The sequence below is a fragment of the Sparus aurata genome, chromosome 19, assembly GCF_900880675.1.
Source record: "Sparus aurata chromosome 19, fSpaAur1.1, whole genome shotgun sequence".
Taxonomy (NCBI): domain Eukaryota; kingdom Metazoa; phylum Chordata; class Actinopteri; order Spariformes; family Sparidae; genus Sparus; species Sparus aurata.
In genome coordinates this window covers 28946579-28971028 of record NC_044205.1, presented here as the reverse complement: position 1 = coordinate 28971028, position 24450 = coordinate 28946579, and the positions used below count along the sequence as shown (strand labels likewise).

The 24450-nt window shown below is 41.1% G+C and overlaps 1 protein-coding gene across 1 annotated transcript in view; it reads right to left on the bottom strand.

Moving 5' to 3' along the window:
• Window positions 1–799: 799 nt before the first annotated feature.
• Window positions 800–24450, bottom strand: part of LOC115569889 (NACHT, LRR and PYD domains-containing protein 14-like) — a 75362-nt gene continuing 51711 nt past the window's right edge. The window contains exon 10 of the mRNA XM_030398096.1: window positions 800–860. The gene's annotated coding sequence lies outside the window, so the exon portion shown is untranslated. The remainder of the gene's footprint in view (window positions 861–24450) is intronic.

Genomic DNA, 24450 nt, shown 5'->3' with positions numbered 1-24450 from the left:
TTCACAATGATGACCAGACTCTTTGGATTCTTTAGGTCACTTTCTGCCACAACAGTCTGGTCGGATCCACTCGACAAAGAAGACTTTAAAGCTGTCAGATACAGAACCTGCTCTGATAACAAACATACTTGGGTTTGGAGTCAGAACCGTGTTTCAGTTTGGAGACTTCAGTGAAGTTCTGATTAAATCCAAACTTATTTTCTTCTTTCAAACTATTTTCTGTTCAGTTCTGAGAGAATCTGGTGTTGGTGGTCAGAACCAGAACTGCTTTTTCACATCAACTTCTAAAATACAATTTAGAAATAAACTGCAATTCACCATCGTTCCACATGGTGGAGCTGCAACTGACAGCAAAAACAAACATCCAATTAAATATGTTGATCTACAGTTTGCTGACAAACAGTTGTTGAGGCTCTTTGTGTTCAGAATATGTGAGAGAATAAACAAATAAAGGTCCAGGTCCAGGTGGAGGTCCAGGTGGAGGAGGTGTGTGAGTGTGGAGCAGAAGGAGTGGAGGAGTGTCAGTGTGTCTGCAGAGATTGTGTAGAAGGACAGAGCAGCAGCAGAGCAGTCCAGATACACTGATGATACTCTGTCACATCCAGAGGAACACAGGGATGATGCTGGACTGGACATTGTGTGTGACAGTGGAGCTGATCTCAGAGCAGTTCACACTGCAGCACTGACAGTCATCTCCACTTGTTGTGATTGGTCCGTCAGTCACTGCTGGATGAAGCTCTCCTCTCCACTCCACCTCCCAGTAACACGGCCCAGTCAGAGCCTCTCCACCCACCAGCTGATGGTGCTGCTTCAACCTCTCTGGATCATCAGGACACAGCTGATCCTCTCAACACCTCCACCTTTCTCGTCACTCTGACAGAGATTACCACTTCCACCTGATGAGAGAAGCAGAGAGACAGCAGAAGTGATAAATGAGTGTTTCCAGAGACTCCCTCCATCAGCTGTCAGTCAGTGATATAAAGACCAGCAGGACTTCAGTCCTGTTCAGACCACAAGTGGAGCGGCTGTGTAGCGTAGCCAGCTTCCTTTCAGCTTCATGTTAACGTGTTGGAGTGAAGCTCACAGACCTGCAGACACTTTGGACATCAAGTCTGTTTACTCTGCAGGTTTCACTGAAGGACACAGTGGAAATAAACTGCTGACAGTCCCTGAACGCATCATTACTGCAGAAACAGATACTCACAGCTCACTTTAATGATGATTTACTGCTGTTAAAAACCAGAGTCTCACTCACATTTAAAGATTTCATCTACTTTGGAAACATTACATGACAAATATGTAAATATGGAGTCTGTTATAAAATATCTGGACAAATCAAATGACACATGGGCAGATATAAATATAATGTTAAAGGTCCTACATTGAACAGTAAAACATCAGCTGTGGTTTCTAGACTTCAGCAGAGGTTCTGGTCTGTATACAGACCACATGGTTACTAAATGTAATGATGGTTCTCTGAAATAAGAGCCTTCAGTCAGACTGATCTGAGAGCTGTGACAAAGATGAACTGATGAGTTCTTCAGTGTTGAAATGAGAGAACAAACACTTTGAGATCAGATTTGATGCTCCGACAGTTTGATGAATGAGGACACTGTCTCTATACTTCCTGTGATGCTGTCAGCTGTGATCAGCTTTATTTCCTGTAGACATGAACACAACAACAACAGTCTTCTTCACATCAACTCAAACACACCATCACAACAAGCTTCTGGCTCGTCTGATTGGCTGACTGTTCTCCTCTCACAGCTTCACTGAGGAAAGCAGGAAATACTGGATCTTTACTTTGATACTGTGTTTAGTACAATACTGCTGAAACCAGCATGAACTGACTCAAACCCTCTACTCACATCAGAGTCTCCAGTCTACAGTCTGGACTCTCCTTCAGATCACACAGCAGCTTCATGTCTGAATCCTTCAGGTTGTTGTTATTCAGCCACAGCACTCTCAGATGGGAGGGGTTGGACTTCAGAGCTGAGGCCAGAGAAGCACAGCTGATCTCTGACAAACTGCAGCTCCTCAATCTGAATAAAGAATAAATGATCGAGGTAAAAATCAATTTATAATCCAATGTGTGTAAATCAAATGTTAGTTCAGAGGATCTTCTGTTAACAGATTAAATCATAAACATGAATTTACTTTAACAACTAACTGAACATTTTCTACAGTTATTTTAAGAAACAGAAGTCTGAAGACTGAATTCAGATTAAAAATAAATGAAAATATGAACCAAAGGAGATTTATAACTTTATGGATGTAAGTAATGTATGAATGTAAACTCAACAGCAAAGTCACAATAAACTTCTTCCCGAGTTTATTGTGCCTTTGCTGTTGTAAACATGCTGTTCCTACTAACAGTCACATTTCTTGGTTTTGTCACATGTTTAGATGTGTAGCCTGTATTTCTACTTTGCACTTGCCCTCCAATAAATAGCCTAATAATAAACCAGTGTTTGATTGCTTTTTAGAATTGCAGCTGATTTGCATGTCTTCCAAACAATTCTCAGTATTATGATAATGTGAATAAGCTCATGTTGACAATAATTTGTTGACACAAAAGAAATGGCAATTATATATCACTCACAGCTACACAGGATACACAGCTAAGTAGTTAGCTTTCTATAATTACTGTGTTTATTCATTTTACATTCATCTACATATTGTGTTATTAAGGCCTGAAAATAAATGTGGCGCACTATGTGCACACACATACTGCCCTTTTCTGACTTTGAGCCTCTCTACAATCATGTGCACCTCTGAAGACTAAATCTAGGTTAAAAAACATGAAAATATGAATCAAAGGTGATTTATAACTTGTATATATAAGTATATATGTATATGTATATAAGTAATGTATGAATGTAAACTCAATTGTTAATTTAACAAATCACATCTACAACAGTAACAGAGTCAGTGAACTGACCTCAGAGTCTCCAGTCTACAGTTTGGACTCTGGAGAAAATCACACAGCAGCTTCACTCCTGAATCCTGCAGCTTGTTGTTACTCAGCTGCAGCTCTCTCAGATGGGAGGGGTTGGACTTCAGAGCTGAGGCCAGAGAAGCACAGCTGATCTCTGACAAACTGCAGCTCCACAATCTGAATAAAGAATAAATGATGGAGATAAAAATCACTTTATAATCCAGTCAGATGTGTTCAGGTTTTAAATGTGTAGCTCAACATTACTGTGTCCTCATCAATGAGCTTTTCTCTAAAATGAGTAGAGAGACTTTGTCATTGTGTTATTGTGGATCATCATCAGCCTTCTACAGACATCATCCACATGTCAGCACAACATTCATACAGCTGTTCATGTCAACACAGATTAATAACAAGCTGCTGATCTCAGTCAGGTCTGGATCAATACAATTATTAAACATTTATCATTAAAAGTATTTAAAATAATCAATATTTTTAGATCATACTGGAAGACATGGCAGGACATCTTTCAATTCCAGCATAAGAACTGAGGCATTGGCTATAATCACTTTCCTGTGTTGAGTTTTTACTCCATTGACAGTTTTGTCAGAGCAATTTTATCTTCAAATATTGCATTTTTTACATCCATTTACCAGGTGTTGGGAGAGCTTGAAAGACAAATCATGTTCTGCGATGAACGTGCACACACGTCCCGTAAATGACCAAATAATATCCGGGTTTCAATTAACCGCAGGGTCCCTTTAAACGCCGGGTGCAGGTGTATATGTTAGTGAATAACCGCTGGTTCCAAATAAATGTCGGGTCTAATTTATTTAGTTGTTTTTAAATCAAGGAAGAAGACGTGACCACTGACACTGTACGTTTTTCTTCTTCGCCTTATCACGTGTTGTGCTGCTTCTGTCAGTCAGTATCACACTGATGATCGCCATGGCTCCGGTGCAGCAACAAAATAATAAGGAAAACTCTGGAGAAGCAGCCGCTAGACGTTTCTCTGTCGACCAGCAGAGAGTGAGAGAAACTGAGCTTCAGCGTCTGTCCGAGGAGGACAGCAACAGGGCCAGGCTGCCTGCTGGAGGGAGGAAGAAGGCTAGCGAGGAGCCTGAGATAAACATGCGGGGATGAGTTATCAGCAAACGGGCACGCCACGAGAGAGTGTCCCGCAAAATGGTCAGGGAGATGGAGAAACAAATGTCCGCCACCGTGAGTGACAGCAGAGATGAGGAGTTTGCAGCGAGTGCTGGTTGGCTGAATCATTTCCTCCGCCGCAACAACTTCACTTGCAGAAGACAACTATTGCCCAGAAGGATGCCAGAGAATTCACCGAGAAGCTGGAGAATTTTGTGACATTTTCATCCCGGAGTTTTGAGAGGAAGGAATTAAACGCCTGTCCCAAATTGCTGCCTGGTCTGTTAAAGGGATAGTTCGGATTTTTTGAAGTGGGGTCATATAAAGTACATATCTATAGTGGATCTGTTTCCTACCGTAATCACCGATCAGTGCAGCCTCAGTTTGGAGCAGCAGAGAGCCGCTCCAGCCCAGACGCTCAGCTTTGTACTGCAGTGAACGGGGTCCAGGGAAAAAGCGAAATTAACCACCTAAAACAAGGCTCACGTAAAAAAAATCTATATAAGTTCAAGTGTACGTTGTATAGGTAAAATTCACACGCTTTACATCGCTGTCAGACCGTGCTTTCTTTTGGCACTACATTTTCTCAACCGCAGAACCTCCGTATCCCTACACACTAGCGTAACTGGGCAACAGCTGATCTGCGAGCGGCGGAATACAGCGCGAGGCCCAGCTGCTGGACGAGAGGTTTACGGTCGTAAAAAAAATAAACTTAACTCTCCTTATCCTTCCGCATTAGCGCTTATATGGGGGTTTTGCGGTTGAGAAAATGTAGTGCCAAAAGAAAGCGTGGCCTGACGGCGATGTAAAGCGGTGTAAATTTTACTTATACTGCAGGGGTTTGGGGCTTTGAAGAGGTTTTTGATTGTAATTCTGTTTAGAATCGTGGTTTGAGGTGTTTTCTTGGTGTGTATAAATATGCAGCAAAAGTAGCTGTTGAAGGGGACGCAGGATGGGATCAATGTATTGTAAAACAAAGATGTGAAATGGTGAGATTGTGGGACCGTCTTGTCAGTCTGCCAGAGGAAAGGCTAACTAGGAAAATGTTTAATTGGGACAGAGTAAAGCATCACCCCTGGTCTGGAGAGGATTCAATAATATTGTCTGCCTCTGACTTCCATATAATGTTTCAAAATAATTTGCAATGTAATATAAATGTAATCAGACAAAGATTATTTAGGAAATATGAAGATCAATGGAAACAGGATATATGGAAGAAGCCAAAGCTCAGAAATGATGTTCAGTTTAAGAATGACTGTGTTACAGAACCTTATATTTTGTTGAATTTAAAGAGAAGGCAGAGGTCCGTCTGTACTCAATTAAGAACCAGTACCTTACCTCTGGCAGTAGAAGTGGGTCGATTTAAAGGTACACCTGAACATTTACGTTTGTGTGAATTTTGTGATCTCCAGGTTGTGGAAGATGAATTTCATTTTGTTTTTTATTGTCCTTTATATTGTGATTTAAGGAACTCTCTATTTGAATCAATCCAGTTTAAAAATCCTGATATATTTTGGAAATATGAAGGGGAGATTCTGTGCTGGTTGTTTGAAAATGATGCTTTTGCTTTGGCAGAATGTATAGAAAAGGCCTGGTATCTGCGGCAAAGTATTTTGTATCCTATATGACAAGCCATTTCTATTTGTATCCATATCTTTTATGGTTTAGTTATGTTATGATGTGTTCTGTATTATGTCACGTGGCTGTCGTGGATGTAACTGTGAAATTATTACTTGATGAATATGATTAGCGTCTAACAAGCCCATGAGGGCTGAGCACCAACCATGGTGTTTGACACTTAAATATACCAATCAATCAAAAAAAAAAATGTATATATAAGTATATATGTATATGTACATAAGTAATGTATGAACGTAAACTCAATTTTTAATTTAACAAATCAGATCTACAACAATAACAGAGAGTCAGTGAACTGACCTCAGTCTCTTCAGTCTACAGTTTGGACTCTGTAGAAAATCACAAAGCAGCTTCACTCCTGAATCCTTCAGGTTGTTGTCTCTCAGGTCCAGCTCTCTCAGATGGGAGGGGTTGGACTTCAGAGCTGAGGCCAGAGAAGCACAGCTGATCTCTGACAAACTGCAGCTCCACAATCTGAATAAAGAATAAATGATGGAGATAAAAATCTATTTATAATCCAGTGTTTGTAAATCAAATGTTAGTTCAGAGGATCTTCTGTTAACAGATTAAATCATAAACATTCATTTACTTTAACAACTAACTGAACATTTTCTACAGTTGTTTTAAGAAACAGAAGGCTGAAGACTGAATTCAGATTAAAACACCAGAAAAAGTTCACAGATAGTGGATGAAAATAATGATAAAAATAATAATAAAAAAATATGAACCAAAGGAGATTTACAACTTGTATATATAAGTATATATGTATATGTATATAAGTAATGTATGAATGTAAACTCAGTTGTTAATTAAAAATCAGATCTACAACAGTAACAGAGTCAGTGAACTCACATCAGAGTCTCCAGTCTACAGTTTGGACTCTGTAGAAAATCACAAAGCAGCTTCACGTCTGAATCCTGCAGCTTGTTGTTACTCAGGTCCAGCTCTCTCAGGTGGGAGGGGTTAGACTTCAGAGCTGAGGCCAGAGAAGCACAGCTGATCTCTGACAAACTGCAGCTCCTCAATCTGAATAAAGAATAAATGATGGAGATAAAAATCAATTTATAATCCAGTCAGATGTGTTCAGGTTTTAAATGTGTAGCTCAACATTACTGTGTCCTCATCAATGAGCTTTTCTCTAAAATGAGTAGAGAGACTTTGTCATTGTGTTATTGTGGATCATCATCAGCCTTCTACAGACATCATCCACATGTCAGCACAACATTCATACAGCTGTTCATGTCAACACAGATTAATAACAAGCTGCTGATCTCAGTCAGGTCTGGATCAATAGAATCATTAAACATTTATCATTAAAAGTATTTAAAATGATCAATATCTTTAGATCATACTGGAAGACATGGCAGGACATCTTTCAGTTCCAGCATAAGAACTGAGGCATTGGCTATAATCACTTTCCTGTGTTGAGTTTTTACTCCATTGACAGTTTTGTCAGAGCAATTTTATCTTCAAATATTGCATTTTTTACATCCATTTACCAGGTGTTGGGAGAGCTTGAAAGACAAATCATGTTCTGCGATGAACGTGCACACGCGTCCCGTAAATGACCAAATAATATCCGGGTTTCAATTAACCGCAGGGTTCCTTTAAACGCCGGGTGCAGGTGTATTGGTGAATAACCGCCGGTTCCAAATAAATGTCGGGTCTGATTTATTCATTTATTTTTAAATCAAGGAAGAAGACGTGACCACTGACACTGCACGTTTTTCTTCTTCGCCTTTTTCACGTGTTGTGCTGCTTTCCGTCAGTCAGTATCACACTGATGATCACCATGGCTCCGGTGCAGCAACAAAATAAAAAGTACGACTTGAAATTCAAACTTTCTGTCTTAAAATATGCAGAGGAAACTCTGGAGAAGCAGCCGCTAGATGTTTCTCTGTCGACCAGAAGAGAGTGAGAGAAACTGAGCTTCAGCGTCTGTCCGAGGAGGACAGCAACAGGGCCAGGCTGCCTGCTGGAGGGAGGAAGAAGGCTAGCGAGGAGCCTGAGATAAACATGCGGGGATGAGCTATCAGCAAACGGGCACAACACGAGAGAGTGTCCCGCAAAATGATCAGGGTGATGGAGAAACCAATGTCCGCCACCGTGAGTGACAGCAGAGATGAGGAGTTTGCAGCGAGTGCTGGTTGGCTGAATCGTTTCCTCCGCCGCAACAACTTCACTTGCAGAAGACAACCATTGGTCTGTTCAGTGAGTGAAACAAATAAACGGCCCAGCTGTTATTTGGTATTTTACGGTGTTTTCAAGTCTCCCACACACGGTCAGTCATTGATGCCGGTACGTCAGCTGTGGTTGTTGCTCCCGGTAATCGTGTTGTGTGTTGGACAGTGTTGGGCACGTTACTTTTAAAAAGTAATTAGTTATAGTTGCTAGTTACTTCCCTCAAAAAGTAACTGAGTAAGTAACGGAATTACTCAACTATAAAAGTAATTAGTTAGCAGGAAAAGTAACTATTGCGTTACTTTTATTTCTTCCCCCTTTTGAGCTCGGCAGTCATTTTAGCTACTCTGCATCTACATATGTATTTAGAAAATGTCTTCTTTATGGCGGACCGGCTCCTGTTCTCCCTGATATTTTACCAGTGAAGCTCTGAAGGAGTCTGAGTCAGCTGATGATAACAGGAGCAAGTTCTCAACAACATACCTGTCTATCATTGCATTCACTTCAGTCTGTGTCACAAGTTTTAGTGAAGCTGTTAGCGGAGCTCACGTTAGCCACACCTGGCCTGCTGTCATCATCAACAGCGTCAGCAACAGAGTTTTTGTCCAGTGTTAGTGTTGTAGAAGCGTGTGCTGCTGAGAGATGATTCAATAGATCAGAGTTGTTTACAACAGACGTGGACAAAAGAGATTAAAGTCGTGTCTGTACTTCCACTTTGAAAACGTTAACTTTCCCTCCGGACTCTTCATTGCTGCAGCTCACCTCTGCTAGTTTGTGTGTGAGGCTGCTGTGTGCGTGTGTGGTTTGTGTGTAAACTGAACTCTGCCTCTGATTGGCCTACAAACTCTCACTCTACCTTAGAGAGCCAATCACCATCACTTGCGGTTGTCCCGCCCCTCCCTCCTCCCTCTGCAGCTCCGGTGGCTGAGAGCTGAGTCGGATGACAGCAGCTTCGGTGACAGCGCGAACGTGATTCACGTCCTCAACAGGTCGTTCGCGAACGAGTGACGTCAGGACGTGAATCACGTTCGCGCTGTCACTCACTCATGATTCGCGTCACTGAGGACGTGATTCTCGTTCACGTACTGTGCTGAAAGTGGCGCTGTGTCACTCACTCACTCACTCAGGGCAGAGGAGTTGATTCACGTTCAGTAACCGTACTGCTAAAATTAGCGCTGTGTTGCTAACATCCGTGTAGCATCATGTTAAGTGATTTTACTGTGCACAGAGGACACTTTCACCGTGTAATAATTTCAGTGCATGTATACCACTCAAAGCAGCGCTGCGTCTCCCGCGAACGATTCTGTCCTATAGTCCGTGAACGCACCGTCCCTCAGTAAGTGAACGTGAACCTCAGGGCCGGTTAATGAACTGAATGACGGATCGTTTGGCTGCTTATCAGTTCAGGGAGTTGGAGAGCACTGAACGATTCGGTGAACGAATCTTTTGAACGAATCTTTTTAATGAACGGATTCTAGAGATTCAGTGCAGTAAAAAGAACTGCCGTTCCCATCACTCGTCTCTGCACGGGGATCAATGCAGCAGACTCGGTTGAAGCACATTTTTCCAAGACCCGCCCCATTTTACTTCTGATTGGCTAATAATGTTAGTTTCCGGCAATCCGGCTTTTCCGACCTGAAAATGAGGCTCTCGTGAATCATGCACATCCGTCAGGTGTTGGTAAACATAATGACATTTGATTTTGATGATGACATGATTTCTGTAGGTTTAATATCACGGGGGGCGAATGGTGAATTTAAGTTGCACACAGTGAAAGCACTACACTCTAAATGATCCTGAAATAGATTATTATTGTCATTACTGCTATTTGTATAATTTCTACAAGTCAGCGTTTAAGTTGAGGGACTGAAATCCTCGTCATCCTATTCAAAGGCTGCAACAGGCGACTCATTGAACTCACTGAAGTTAGTTTCAGGTTGGATATTCGGTGGATCTTCACTCGGGTCCAGCTGAGACTTTACTGAGGTTCACCCAGTGTGAGCAGCAGGAGGACGGTTAGCTCACCTCCCAGAGCCGCGCTGAATCACTGAGACTGATTTAGGGACTGTCATTAAATTACTTAGCATAAATATATTAATACAAAATAATTACATGTTTTCGATATCTTCCATGTCATGTGACCCAGTGACTCCAGCAGCAGATTGTATTAGTAAACTGGACGAATGAGACGCACCTATTGTTATTGTATTTTAGTGCTTCCTCTATTTTATATGAATATTAATATGTAGAAATGATGATTTTTTTCTCAATAGCTTCCATGTCATGTGGCCCACTGACTTCTGAAAATAGTGTTAAGAAAGTTCTCTAATGCTCAAGAGGTTCCCATATTTTCAAGCAGCAATGTCAGCTTCTACACTATTTTGTCTAATGTCTTAGATTCTGATTCTGAAATTCTGAAAATGAACTTTTTTTTTTAATTTTAATCTCACCACTAGGTGACATTTAAAGGGTCATTTTTCAAAATTTTCTCCCAGGCGGGCATGCCCCCGGACCCCCCTGGTGTTGCTGGGTTATCAACTCAGAGCACAGCTATAAAAAACTTAGTGGAAACACTGTTCTAAGAATTTGGGACATGTGTGGTTTAAAATACAAGGCAAGAAATGATGACAAATAAAACACACACCTGGGGAAGGACCCTTGTTACTTGGGCGATACACCGATGAAAAAAATCTCCCTATTTTTCACAACCGAATGTTTTTAAGTATGAATATAGGACATTTTTTCCCCCGCAGCCAAACGCTGCACGCCGGAAATCTGGCACAGTGCCGGAATACTTTAAGCCCTGAATACAGTATTTAAGTAAATGCATCACTTTACAAACAGCTGTTCCAGCACTCACTCTCTGCTCACATTCAGACTTTCATTCTTTTCGGTTTCTAATTCATAACAAACACGTGTCACTTCATAAAAATACTTAGATGTTTTCTGTAAAATTCTAAAATGGTGATTATGGAAATATACATGTGTGTGTGTGTGTGTGTGTGTGTGTGTGTGTAGTCTTAAGCAAATACAGTATTTAAGTAAATGCATCACTTTACAAACAGCTGTTCCAGCACTCACTCTCTGCTCAAATTCAGACTTCATCATCATCATCAACTCCATCAACATCAGCTGACTGACTCTGAGCTTCATCCTAAATCATCTTCTAAACTTTACTCAGTAAAGTAAGATGCTCCATCTCTTAATCCTACCTTACTGTACTGATAGTGTATAATTTATGCTCCTGTTCACAAAGTAACATCCTGTCTGAATAGAGGCATCATTACTTGTTGGTGACAGATCAGATATGATGCTTCAAACAGTTGCATTAGGAAATAAGCTTTACAGTCTCTGTGTGCTCCTGTAAGTGTAAGAGTGTGTTTGTATCCTCCGTGTGTGTGTGTGTGTGTGTGTGACAGAGACTGGCTTTATGTATAAATGTAGAAGTTACACTGTGTCCTGAAAGTTATATATAAAAAGACCTTTTCTTTTAACTTTTCATACGTAGATGTGTCCCAAGAATTTAGATATTGATTTCATTCTGCAGCACAATAACAGATAAATCCTTCAGTTTCTGTACTAACAACAACCCAGTTTGAGTTCAGACTGAATTCTGAATCAAATGTTCAGACTGACAAACATTAAAAAGAGCTGCGTGATTTGTGCTCAGATAATCACAGAAAACAAGAGAACTGAAGGAAATTAAAACCTCTGTGAGAGATTTAAATCAGGTAGATATACAGTGTATAAGAGTAAAAGACATGAACTGACTTTAGAACCTCCAGTTTACAGTTTGGACTCTTCAGTCCAGAACACAGCAGCTTCACTCCTGAATCCTGCAGCATGTTGTTGTTACTCAGGTTCAGCTCTCTCAGATGGGAGGGGTTGGACCTCAGAGCTGAGGCCACGACTTCACAGTGAATCTCTGAGAGTCCACAATCATAAAATCTGTGATGACAGAGAAAAAACGATTAAAATTCTTCATCATAAAATTAGACACTGCATGTTTAATCACAAAGCGAATGAACATGAGTGGCTGTGATCAGCTGGTCAGTTGTTGAGTCTGAGCTGGTCAGTCACTGATCAGCAGGTCTGTGGTTTAAAACTGAGCACCTCCTGTCCACATGTCAAACCCAAACCAGCAACATGATGAACACAAATCTGAGGCTTTAGACAAAAGTGTCCATCAAACAGCTGTAAAGTGTCATATTCTAATAACCAAGATGCTGTGATTTGTTTGTTTAACTCTATTTTAACATGATGTTGATTAACTGTAAAATCACTAAGTTGTAACTGCACTTGTATGTTTTTATCTCAGTTATGTGCTCGCATGTGTTTAACACAACTTTGATGTCACTCTGCTTTTCATCTACCAGTAAATTCAGTTAATGATTTATTCTGAGTTTAATCAGTGCTGAATAAATACAATAATTATAATAAGGGCTGTGCTAAAATGTCAATATAATAATATATTGTAATATTTAATGGCAATATACTTCATTGATTTCCAGCTCCAACAATCTGTATTCTGAAAATAATGATTCTTGTTTTAAACGGGCTGTGAAAGCCGACAACCTCCTGTAGGTGTCGCAGGACACTGTTCATACAGTGACACAAGAAATTAATACAAGCACTTTATTTTTCTGAAGATGTTTACTGTGTGTTTAGGGACACAGTCAGAATACTTGTGCAATTCATGAAGACATCTACATAAGTTCAGTGACACAAAAGAACTTAATGCACTTTATTTTCATGTTTTTTGCTCTGAATCGCGTCACATAATCACTGACATTCATTTTTAGGCAGAAATGTGATCAGAGTCAGTAGGACAGACAGGATGACAGAAGCTTTTCCACGTATAACTGCAGAATTTCTTTCCTCATATAAGTTGCCCTGATCCAAACCCGGCTCACCTCTGTGGTTCTGATTCTACCTCCAGAGGCGGATCAGAGCCGCAGTGAAACTGTCACACAGACGGTGATGCAGAGAATCGCTGCATGATTCCTGCACTGACAGGGCCGTGTGAATGAGGCTAGTGTGACTGTACACAGCAACTTGTAGTTCACATCTGTTTTTACATTTTCACTAACTATGTGTTAAAGTGCAATATATCACAATATGCATCGTATCACAATGTATCGTGACACATATTGAATCAAGTCCTTGCTGATACTGAGCTGTAATTATAATTGTATCAGTGACAGTTTGTGTAAAGTGGAGTTCAGGGCCCGTATTCACAAAGACTTTTATCTTAACATTAGGAGTACTCCTAAATCGGTCTAAAAGTTTTTATGTAGGAGTCGTTTCTTAAAAGTAATTCATAAAGCCGCTGAGACCTACTTTTAGTTATGAAAACAGTGAACTCCTAAACTAGAAGTAACTCTCTGTTGCTTTGGATGACGTCATTTTATAAGGACGCACTTAGAAGCGGTGACAACGGTGACTGGCTGTTGAGTGACAGGGCAGCCCATGAAGTGAAAATAAGGAAGTTGCCTACAAGCCCATGACAAAGCCTATGAAAAGATATTGGAGAAAGAAATGTATTTATGAGGAGAATTAAGTGCACCCCCCCACCCCCCCACCCCCCCGCCAAACAAAAACGCTTCGGACAAAAATGACAAATTAGAAGATAAATTAAAAAACGGCAATAAATAAAAACGGCATTTCCAAAGCTGCGTCAAACCACTCTCCATTAAAATTCAGGAATCGTGTGTTGATCCAGGCCATTTCCCAACAATGTCCAGTATATTGTAATGTGTGTCAAAGACAATTTGTGTATAGATGGAATGCAAGCCCTATGCGCACGGGACTAGTATAACCTGGGGACCTCCAGTAATTTGTAATAATTGCAGAGGTCGTCTGTGATCTTAATCCCGTGCGAATCTGCCATGTCCGTAATTTGTAAAGTAAAAATTCCGCTGCAAATTACCTATTATATTTCACCAAACACAGAGTTCATGTGATAATATCAGTCCTGTGCGAATCGGCATCTCTGTGATTTGGGGTCGTTTTTTGTGTTTTCCACCTTTTTCTGCCTTTTTCCCAGTCGAGAATTATGGAGGCTGCGTCGGGAATTATAAATGAAAGTTTTGACAGCCTTTTGGGTGCAAATTCAGGAGGCTCATCAGAACAGTGAAATCTCGAAAGATTAGATTAGATAGATAGATTATTATTAGATGGATTACATGCATGGCAGCATGCGGTAAGGAAAATTTTTCTATCTTTCAACAGACTCACCAGTTATTATATTAAAAATATCCATATCTAACCGTTGTGCTGCTCCAACGAGGGCTCCGGTGCGATCGACCCCGGGGGATAATGTAAGTAATTTAGAGTTAAAACACAGACTTCGCTTATCCTGTGCAAATGCGCTGCACGAAACACAGACGTGGTGGGATAATTTCTAAATCACTTGAGGTCCCAGGTAATACTAGTCCCGTGCGAAGAGCTGGGGGTTCCCCGTAGTCAAATACCGGAGTGTTGCCAAACATTTTAAATGCAGCGTTATTGGATTGTTTCAGTTGGTTGGGAGTGTTATTGCGTCCAGTGCACAAAATGTGGATTAAAATCTCGACTGTGGAGACATTTCTGAAGCCTCCATCACCCAAAGAAAGACAGTGAGAAGATGACAGAAGTTACTTGTGTTCACTAGTTTCATAGATAGAAACACAACAATGATTTCTATAGACATTTCTAAATGAACACATGTTTAATTGTTTGATAAAGAAACAGGTTAAATACTAATTTAAGGAAAACTTTTCCAATGTGGAGGTTTTATATGGTACATGTGTCTTGATGGAGGATCTCTACTCTAACACTGATGTTGTTTTACAGTCTTGATAATCACATCTGGACTTACCGAGCCTTCCTGCAGTTCCTCACAGCTGGAATCAGTCTCCGTCGTCCCCCCTCTGATGTGTTGTACTTCCATGTGTCCAACTCATCCAGAACCTCTTCTGACATCTGCAGCATGTAGGCCAGAGCTGAGCAGTGGATGGCAGAGAGTTTCTTCTCTGATCTGTTCTTTGACTTCAGGAACTCTTGGATCTCCTGATGAACTGAGTGGTCGTTCATCTCCATCAGGCAGTGGAAGATGTTGATGCTTCTGTCAGGAGAGACATCATCTCTGTTCATCTCCTTCAGGTTGTTGATGGCTCTCTGGATGAGTTCTGGACTGTTGTCTGTCTGACCCAGCAGACCTGCTAAGAGTCTCTGGTTGGACTCCAGAGAGAGGCCATGAAGGAAGCGAACAAACAGGTCCAGGTGGCCATTTTTACTTTCAAGGGATTTCATCATTGCTCCCATCAGCAAGTCATCAAGTGTTGAATCAACATGTTTCTTTCCCAGAAAAGCCTCCAGCACCTTTGTGTTCCTGTTGGTGGAACAGTGGAACATGTAGACTGCAGCCAGAAACTCCTGAATGCTCAGATGAACAAAGCAGTAGACTGTTTTCTGGAAGATCACACTCTCTCTTCTGAAGATCTCTGTACAAACTCCTGAGTACACCGAGGCCTCTGTGACATTAAGACCACAGCGCTCCAGGTCTTCTTGGTAGAACATGATGTTTCCTGTCTCCAGATGTTCAGACGCCAGCCTCCCCAGCTTCAGAAGAACTTCCCTGTCAGCCTCCGTCAGCTCCTGTGGACTCGTCTCACGTCCCTCATGGTACTTCTGCTTCTTCCTCTTTGTCTGAACCAGCAGGAAGTGTGAGTACATGTCAGTCAGGGTCTTGGGCAGCTCTCCTCTCTGGTCTGTAGTCAACATGTGGTTTAGATCTGTAGCAGTGATCCAGCAGAAGACTGGGATCCGACACATGATGTGGAGGCTCCTGGAGGTCTTGATGTGTGAGATGATTCTGCTGGACAGATCTTCATCACTGAACCTCCTCCTGAAGTACTCCTCCTTCTGGACGTCAGTGAAGCCTCGTACTTCTGTTACCCTGTCCACACATGAAGGAGGGATCTGATTGGCTGCTGCAGGTCTGGAAGTTATCCAGACGAGAGCCGAGGGAAGCAGCTTCCCCTGGATGAGGTTTGTCAGCAGCACGCTGACTGATGACTTCTGTGTGACATCAGACACGACCTCATGGTTGTTGAAATCCAGTGAAAGTCTGCTTTCATCCAGGCCGTCAAAGATGAAGAGAAGTTTACAGACAGCGAGCTTCTCTGCTGTCACCTTCTGTAATGTTGGATGGAAAACATGGAGCAGCCTGAGAAGACTGTACTGCTCATCTCTGATCAGGTTCAGCTCCCTGAACGAAACCAGAACCAGCAGACGGACATCTTGGTTTTCGGAGCCCTCTGCCCAGTCCAGAGTGAACTTCTGCACCAAGAAGGTTTTTCCAACTCCAGCGACGCCGTTGGTCAGAACCACTCTGATGCGTCTCTGTTGGTCAGGTGAGGCTTTAAAGATGTCGCAGCACCTGATTGGAGTGTCATGGAGGGTCTCCATCTTGGAAGCTGTCTCTAGCTGTCTCACCTCATGTTGGGTATTAACCTCTTCACTCTGTCCCTCTGTGATGTAGAGCTCAGTGTAGATCTTGTTGAGGAGGGTTCCACTTCCTGTTCCATCACTTCCTGTTCTATCACTTCCTGTTCCATCACTTCCTGTTCCATCACTTCCTTCAGTCACATGTTCACATCTCCTCCTCAGACTGATCTTATATTCATCTAAAGCCTCCTGCAGAACATTATCAACTGAAAGAGAAGAAAATATTCTGGGATTAAATTGAGAGCAAGAATCTTGATTAAATAAAAATGTTTTTGAATGAATGATAATCATGATAATATTAAATGTTCTACAGAACACAACAGTTGTTCCTTTAATAAATGAACAGTTCCTGTTTTCAGACATGATGACATCAGCAGACAGATGTTCAGTCTTACTTTGTACAGTGTTAGTCTGACTGACTGTCTGCAGTCCAGCTCTTGTTCTGGATCTTTCTCCACACTGGGGACAGGAGGAGTGTTCTGATGAAGCAGACTGGTCCCAGTATGAGGTGATGCACTGTCTGCAGAACCAGTGTCCACAGCTGATACAGACTGGATCCTTCAGGACGTCCTGACACAAAGAACAGCAGGACGGCTGCTCCTCCACAGAAACACTTCCCTCTGTCTTTCTGAAGAGATAAAGGAAAATTCCTCAGATTAGAAATCATAGATCAGTCTGACAAAAGAGAAGACAGACTGTAAACATAAGTATGTCTTCTCCAAGGTCTGAATCTGGACTGAACTCCCAATCACTAACACTTTGTTTCTGTCTGAGTCACAGTGGAGCAGTTTGCATCATTTCATTTTAGTAAACAAACTTTTTTTAATGGGAAATTTTATTACAAACACAAAGGACCATAAAACATGACCTCATTAGCAGCTATTAAAAACTTTAACCATACTGGACAAAGTACATGGTCACACTTAGTACAATATACCCTCCTCTTTCTTCAACAACTGTGTTTGATAAAAAAGGTTTGATGAAGATAAAAACAGTCTCAGAGTGAAGATTCTGGGACAGTTTCCATGAGATACTTCCAGCCCTCATCAATGGAGCCTTTTACTTTGCACAGATAAAGAAGAAATCCTCACTTGTTATTAAAGCAGAACATAAATCCCTCATTTGTGTCATTTATCTATCTGTAAAATACTTTGTGCTCCTCATCCTGACATTCAGTGAAAGTTGTAATTCTTGTGTTTTGAACAGATCATTTGATCCATCTGCAGTAAAAACACTGAGATGACTTTTGTTGGTTTTCATTCATCAGTAATTATTCCATCGCAGCAAAACACGTTGAATAAGCCATCAAACTCCTGAAGGTTTAACTGAGCAAACTGAACAGTTTGAAGACTAAATTTCTCTGACAGACAAACAATGAATGAACTTGAAGTATCTCACTAGCTGCACAGCGCTGCATAAATCGTGATGCATGCTGGTTAAAATGTGTCCACGACGACCTGGATGGGAGTGGTTTCTGCTCCGCATCTGATGTCACATGACCTTAAGATATCGCGGGAGCGAGGCTGCTGCAGAGCATTCGCGCAGTTGCTCTCCAGGTGCTGCGCGACCCCAGACCCACCTTCATGACGTCAGGACTTTGCCCTAATTGGCTCTCATCTATGCTGACGTATATGACGTGTGTTTCGATGAATTTCCATATCCATTAGGCCTCTGCCTCTTTTATACTCAAATATCAAATACTTTCAGATCAGTAGCAGCCGTGTGGCCGCAGCTGTGGGATAGTCAACATGAATAAACCTATAAAATCCTTCATCTAACGCAACAACCCTGAAAGATGTCGTCAATAAACTGCTCAGTTCTGTCAGCTTAGGGTGATGATGGAGAAGTGGTTAACTGCTGTGTCCAGTGTTATCTGTACTATCCACTCTTATTAATTAACCCTTTCTGTTCCCGTCACATTAACAATACAAAGAATTATCCTGAGCTATTCTGTGTGTGTGATGAGATGGTGCAGCGGGACAAGGCATCTGATTCAGTCATTTGTTCTGATTATTGTATTTCATTCATTCAGTGAAATGTATTTCATTCATTGTGAATAATGTTGCTATAAGAAAATGCATCATCTTATGTGTCTATAGTTATGCTTATTTGTTAAATGTAGTCAGCAAATTCCCCTCAGCTGTGATTTAATCATGATGCACCTAAGCACAGTTGTCATCATGATAATGAATAACTGTTATAATTGTATTGTATTGTTATTAGGCAAGACTTACTATAATGTACCAGATAGACAAAGTTCAAATGTATTTAATGGTGACATTACAAGGAAAACAGAACATGATCATTTACAGTAAGACAACATTTAGGCTCTTCATCTACTCTTGATGATGATTATGATGTGTGACCGTTTGAAGTGAAGCAGTTACAAAGTATCCAAATTTGAAGTTGTTATTGTGACAAAGCTGTCACATTCTGTTGTCTCTAAATATGAACTGTCTGTGTGTGTGTGTGTGTGTGTGTGTGTGTGTATATGTATATGTATATATGTATATCTATATCTATCTATATATCTATCTATATATCTATCTATATATAAAGTAATCAGATGAACACATCCTCTGCAAAAATACAGGCTTGACACGGGTCTTGATCTCCGGTCGTCTGCACGCAACACAGCAGCAGTTCCACTGCTCTATTCCCTCAGCCCAAATGTTTTGGTTGACTAATATTTTGAACATCTCAGATTGAATAATTTCTGAAGGAGATTAATATGAGAAAAAGGCCAGCAAACTTCCCATAGCATCAGGTAAGAAAACTGATCGCAGTCGTTGTTGATTTTCCTCAAACATTAATGGAATTTAAATTTCCTCCACTTCTTCGCAGATGAAGAAGGCAAACACCGCAAGCTCAGCCAGGTCACGTCACGTCTACGGGAAGAGAGAGTGTCCGACTGCATAGCAGCGTTTGTAGCCCCGCCCCTGCTGTCGCCAGCAGATATCGCTGCTGCAGTCAGGCAGCAGGAGGTCAACTTGAACGCGCCTAATATCTAGGCTATATCCCATGATGCAACACTGCAGTGTGTTCAAAAAGAATATCTGATGTTGAAACATAATTGTCTCGTCACTACGTATAATACAAATCACAAAGCTTTAAAACATAATTTACAGAAAAAATATTGACTCCTATATTTTGTGCAGCTACAGTCATATAATGGTAATGATTTAATTATATAAACTGAAGTTAGTATCAGTTCTCTTACTGTGTGTCTGAGGGTTCTGGTTCAGTACTGAAGTCTGGAGGTTTCTCTCTGGACCAGTCACTCTTCAGAGACAGACAGCTGGACACTGGACACTCTGCTCTCTGTCTGTTGGACTGAACTCTGCAAACACAAACATGTTTTTTTATTAATCTCACAAACACCCTAAAAAAAAATGTATGCTGTTATTTAAGAAGCTCTAAAAACACAAACTCCTGCAACAGTTTAAAAGTTTGTATTAGTCCTCTTAGATCAGATTACAGCTTTCTTCAAGGTGACTGACAGCTGTCACAGGTAAGAAGAGGAAGACACATTATTTATTTTAGTTTCACAGACAGTTTGTTAGATTCAGGCAGCAAATACATCTCAGTAAATAATGTCACATAAAACACACAATCAACCAGTGAAACAGAAAAGACTGAAAATGAGTCAGATAAATAAGTTAGTATCAGTTCTCTTACTGTGTGTCTGAGGGTTCTGGATCAGTACTGAAGAGTGGAGGATTCTCTTTGGACCGGTCACTCTTCAGAGACAGACAGCTGGACACTGGAGACTCCATTTTGTTCTCTGCTTCCTCCACACGACGACATGTCTGAGAAACAGGAAGTAGCTCACAATCTCCGGTTCTCCCTTCACCCCCACAGCAGCAGTGTACAGTATAATATATGGAGGCAGATCTCCACTTGGTCAGCTCTCTTTAAATCTGAACATTCACTCACAGACTTTGGCAGTGAAATAAAAAAGGTTAGATGAAGACTCACCCTGCATCAGCTTTAGATTCCTCCCTCGTCTGTCGCCTCAAACTTCAGACAACTGACTGAACACTTTCACTTCCGAGGTTCCAAAACCTGTTCTTACATTCCACTGGATCATATGATCTGTGCTCCTCCTCTCTCAACACAGGGCACAGACACAGTGTGAGGTATTAGGTGTGTGTGTGTGTGTGTGTGTGTGTGTGTGTGTTCCCTTTGACCAGGACAGGACTTGCTTGCTTTAAACGTCTCGTATGTTTGATGGTTGTGATGTGAGACTGCAGTCTGACCCAGTCAGAGCCGGTTCAGTACGATTACCGTAAATGAGCCACGGCTGCTGGAGCGCAGTCTGATACTGGACGTGTTGTCTTCTTGTTGTCCACCACAGGGGCCACATGTGTGTTTGTGTGTTTAATATTGTGCTTCATGCTCTCAGTCAGGTTCAGTGACACACACACTTTGTTCACTTTATTTTATTATCATCCTGATTCCAACAATCAATAAAAAGTTGAACATCAGCTCTGATAATCAGTCGACCCGCAGCATACACACATTACAAACATACATGTACATTTATGCATCATTTTCTTTCACTTACTCGAGTACATTTAATATCAGATACTTTACTTTTACTCCAGTTTGACTTCTGGGTACTTTTTTACAACACTGTCAGTTTATCACAAACATTCAACATTCACACACCTGGAGAAACAGGACGGGAATGTAATCTGAAAAGTAACTAGTAATCTAAACTGCCAGACTGATGTAGTGGAGTAAAAAGTACAACATTCCCCTCTGAGATGTAGTGGAGTAGAAGTATACAGCTGCAGAAAATGGAGACACTCAAGTTAAGCTCCTTGAATTTGTACCTGTACAGTACCTGAGTACATGTACTTAGTTACTTTCCAGGCTAGAAACACTGAGACATGATGATCATGTAGTCAAATACTGTGGAAGTGTTTTGTAATCAGCTCAGTTACACAAACAAATGATTCTTGTTCTCTGTTTCCACTGATGACATGTGATTACATTAGTTACTAGTTACTTTGCAGATTACATTCTGCATCAGAGCCAAAGTTGATCATTCTGAAATTAATTTATTCTATCAACAATCCAAACAGTGATTGTGATAATCAGCTGACTCAGAGTGAACGCTTCATACAAACATGTAAATATATGGATCAGTTACTTTTAATACCAACTGTAATAAAGACTTTTACTCGAGTACTCTTCATGTTTGTGACTTTCACTTTCACCAAACTAATATTTCAACAGCACATCTTTGACTTTTACTGGAGTCTGACTCAGAGTACTTTCTCCAACACTGGCTGAAACAGAAGACAGATGTAGAAATATAATAAAGGTGGAAATCAGATATCTGAGGCGGTGACTGCTTCCACCTGCAGAGGGCGCTGCAGTACAACGTTTGTCACATTCATCAGTGATGAAGCTGAACATCACTCAACTCTTCTTCTTTAACCTCCTGCTCAACAGATAGTGAATGTTGCAGCTTTATTTATTATCATCATTTCTAAGAATGAGTTTGTAAGTTTTAATGCATCACTGAGCAGATGGAGGATTAAAGTTTGTAAAAAGCAAAACAAATCACAGACCGTCGACTAAATATATTGAATTTATCAGAACTGAAGCTGCTGATGCTTAAAGGTGTGATTTTCTAATTAGAATAAGTAATAAATGAGAGTGTTTGGTGAGTAAAGCTACAAAGTGCAGCACTAGTGGAGGAAAAGGTAAAGAAAGAAGACGTCCATGTGTGACAGCCAGTGGCGGCTCTACACGGGGGCCTACAGGGGTCAGTGACCCTGTAAAAATGTCCCTGGCCACCGCTGTGCCAGAGAAACATATCAAGGTATTGAGAGAGCTGAGGAGCTGGTGGAGGTTGGAGAGAAGGCAGGTGATGAAAGTGAGGGCACTGACACAGAGAGGGACACTCCAGAGGGTGAGGAGGAAGAAAACATACAGGGACAGAGAGAGGAACAACCAGAGGAACAGCAAGTGGATTCATGTGGATCAAGTACTGCACCATCAGGTTTGTCATGTACAACAGCTCTTCTTCTTCAGGACATTTGCAAAGCAGTGTCATTACAATTCATAGTACAGTGTGTCCATAAAATGATGCTTTCTGCCAGAAATGAGTTTTTGCCTCATTAATCTGTGATTCTTATGTTCAAAACATGAACAAATATTTGGCCTCCATTTTAAAATCCATGCATACAACAGTAAATAAATGTTGTTTCTAGTTGTGCCCTATCTTTACTGTGCATCTTTCCACAGATATCAGCAAGTCCAAGAAGGATGTAGCAGTGCAGCCCAAGCTGAACATCTTCAACCACTCTGATGGGGGACAGGAGACGGAGCTTTAGGCCAGACTGGTATGAGGGGGTCAGGGCTCCATGCCCACCTTTTGCAGCATCGTCCTGCTGGATTTCATTTCTCATTTTTGATGGCCCGACCTCATTGTTTCAATCCATGCACTCTTTATGTACAAGATAAACTTTTGTATGATTTTATTGTGATGCAACATTAAAGTATTTAATGTTTAAACATCATTTGTTTCCGTTTGTTAACGTGCCCCTCTGATTAAACACTGGCCCCCCCAGTAACATTTGTCTAGAACCGCCACTGCATGTTTCCAACCTCAGAGACTTCCTGTCAGCGGCCAAACGCTCTGCCTCCTCAGATCGTCTGCGTCCAGTGAAAGAGACTGAAACGTGTTGAAAGAAAGCGTCTCGGCTCGCTGTCAGACATCAGGCGGCACCTTTAGCCTCGACGGCGAGGAGAAGCTTCAGACGGACAAAAGAGCCGTTTGTGCTGCTCGGAGAGACGAACGAGTCGAGCTGATGAGACGCTTTATGTTTCATATAAAGAGCAGCAGCCCGGAGCAGTTAGCAGCTGATCCAGGATCTGCTGCTCCGACACCTTTAAACAACAATTAGGAGACACCAAGGATTCTTTATTAATACAAGATGCTAATAACAAGCTGCTGAGGCTGATGATTATTTACAACATTCAAAGAATATTCTAATAGAAAGAGAAAAGACTGTGCGGCCGTGCAAAGTTTACAAAGACACAACCAACACTTTCCAAGTTCTGACCCTGAGTCAGTTTATGAGTTTCTATTTATTGGTTGTTGCATATACAGACTCAGAGTCGCTCACAGCTCATTTTCATCTGGAGTTTCTTGTAGATTCACCAACAATTTATCTTCTTTCACCTTTTTACTTTCAACCCCTTCAGACACACATTTTTTTGGCTGGACAAAATAAAAAACTGATTCTGACTCTCCAACATAAAGACAAAGTGGAAAAAACACATTTTTGGTAACTGGTGTTTTTAATAGTATTTCTTCATGTCCATTCCAATGGACGCCACGACGAGATGGGCGTAAAATGTCCTCAAAGTTTTTCTACATAGCAATCAATCAGGTATGAGCTAAACACCTGGAGCTGGATGTTTGCATGCTGTTGAGTCTGTGTACAGTTCTGAACATGCACATGAACTTGATCGGTGTATCACAGCGTGGGTCGGGAACAGCAGTGACGTCATCAGCAGGAAAACCCGGAGAAATGACGCAATCTTGTAAAAACATGTACATGAACACATGAACACAATAGATGTATGATTGTAGATAAGATGAGCTGAAAATAAATGAGTGGAACTTCCAACATATAAGCAGACTGTTTATAGCAGCTAATGAACTGATAGAAGGTTCACTTGGAATGGAACTGGATGTTTTCATACACTACCAGTCACAAGTTTGGACACACCTTCTCATTTAATGCTTTTTCTTTATTCTCATTGTAGATTCTCACTGAAGGCATCAAAACTATGAATGAACACATATGGAATTATGTAGTAAAGTCAAAAGTGTGAAATAACTCTCAATATGTTTCATATTTGACATTGTTCAAAGTAGCCACCCTTTGCTTTGATTACTGCTTTGCTCACTCTTGGCCTTCTCTCCATGAGCTTCATGAGGTCGTCACCTGAAATGGTTTTCACTTCACAGGTGAGCCTTGTCAGGGTTCATTTGTGGAATACATACATGCACTTTCTGTGTGAGTGTATGAAAA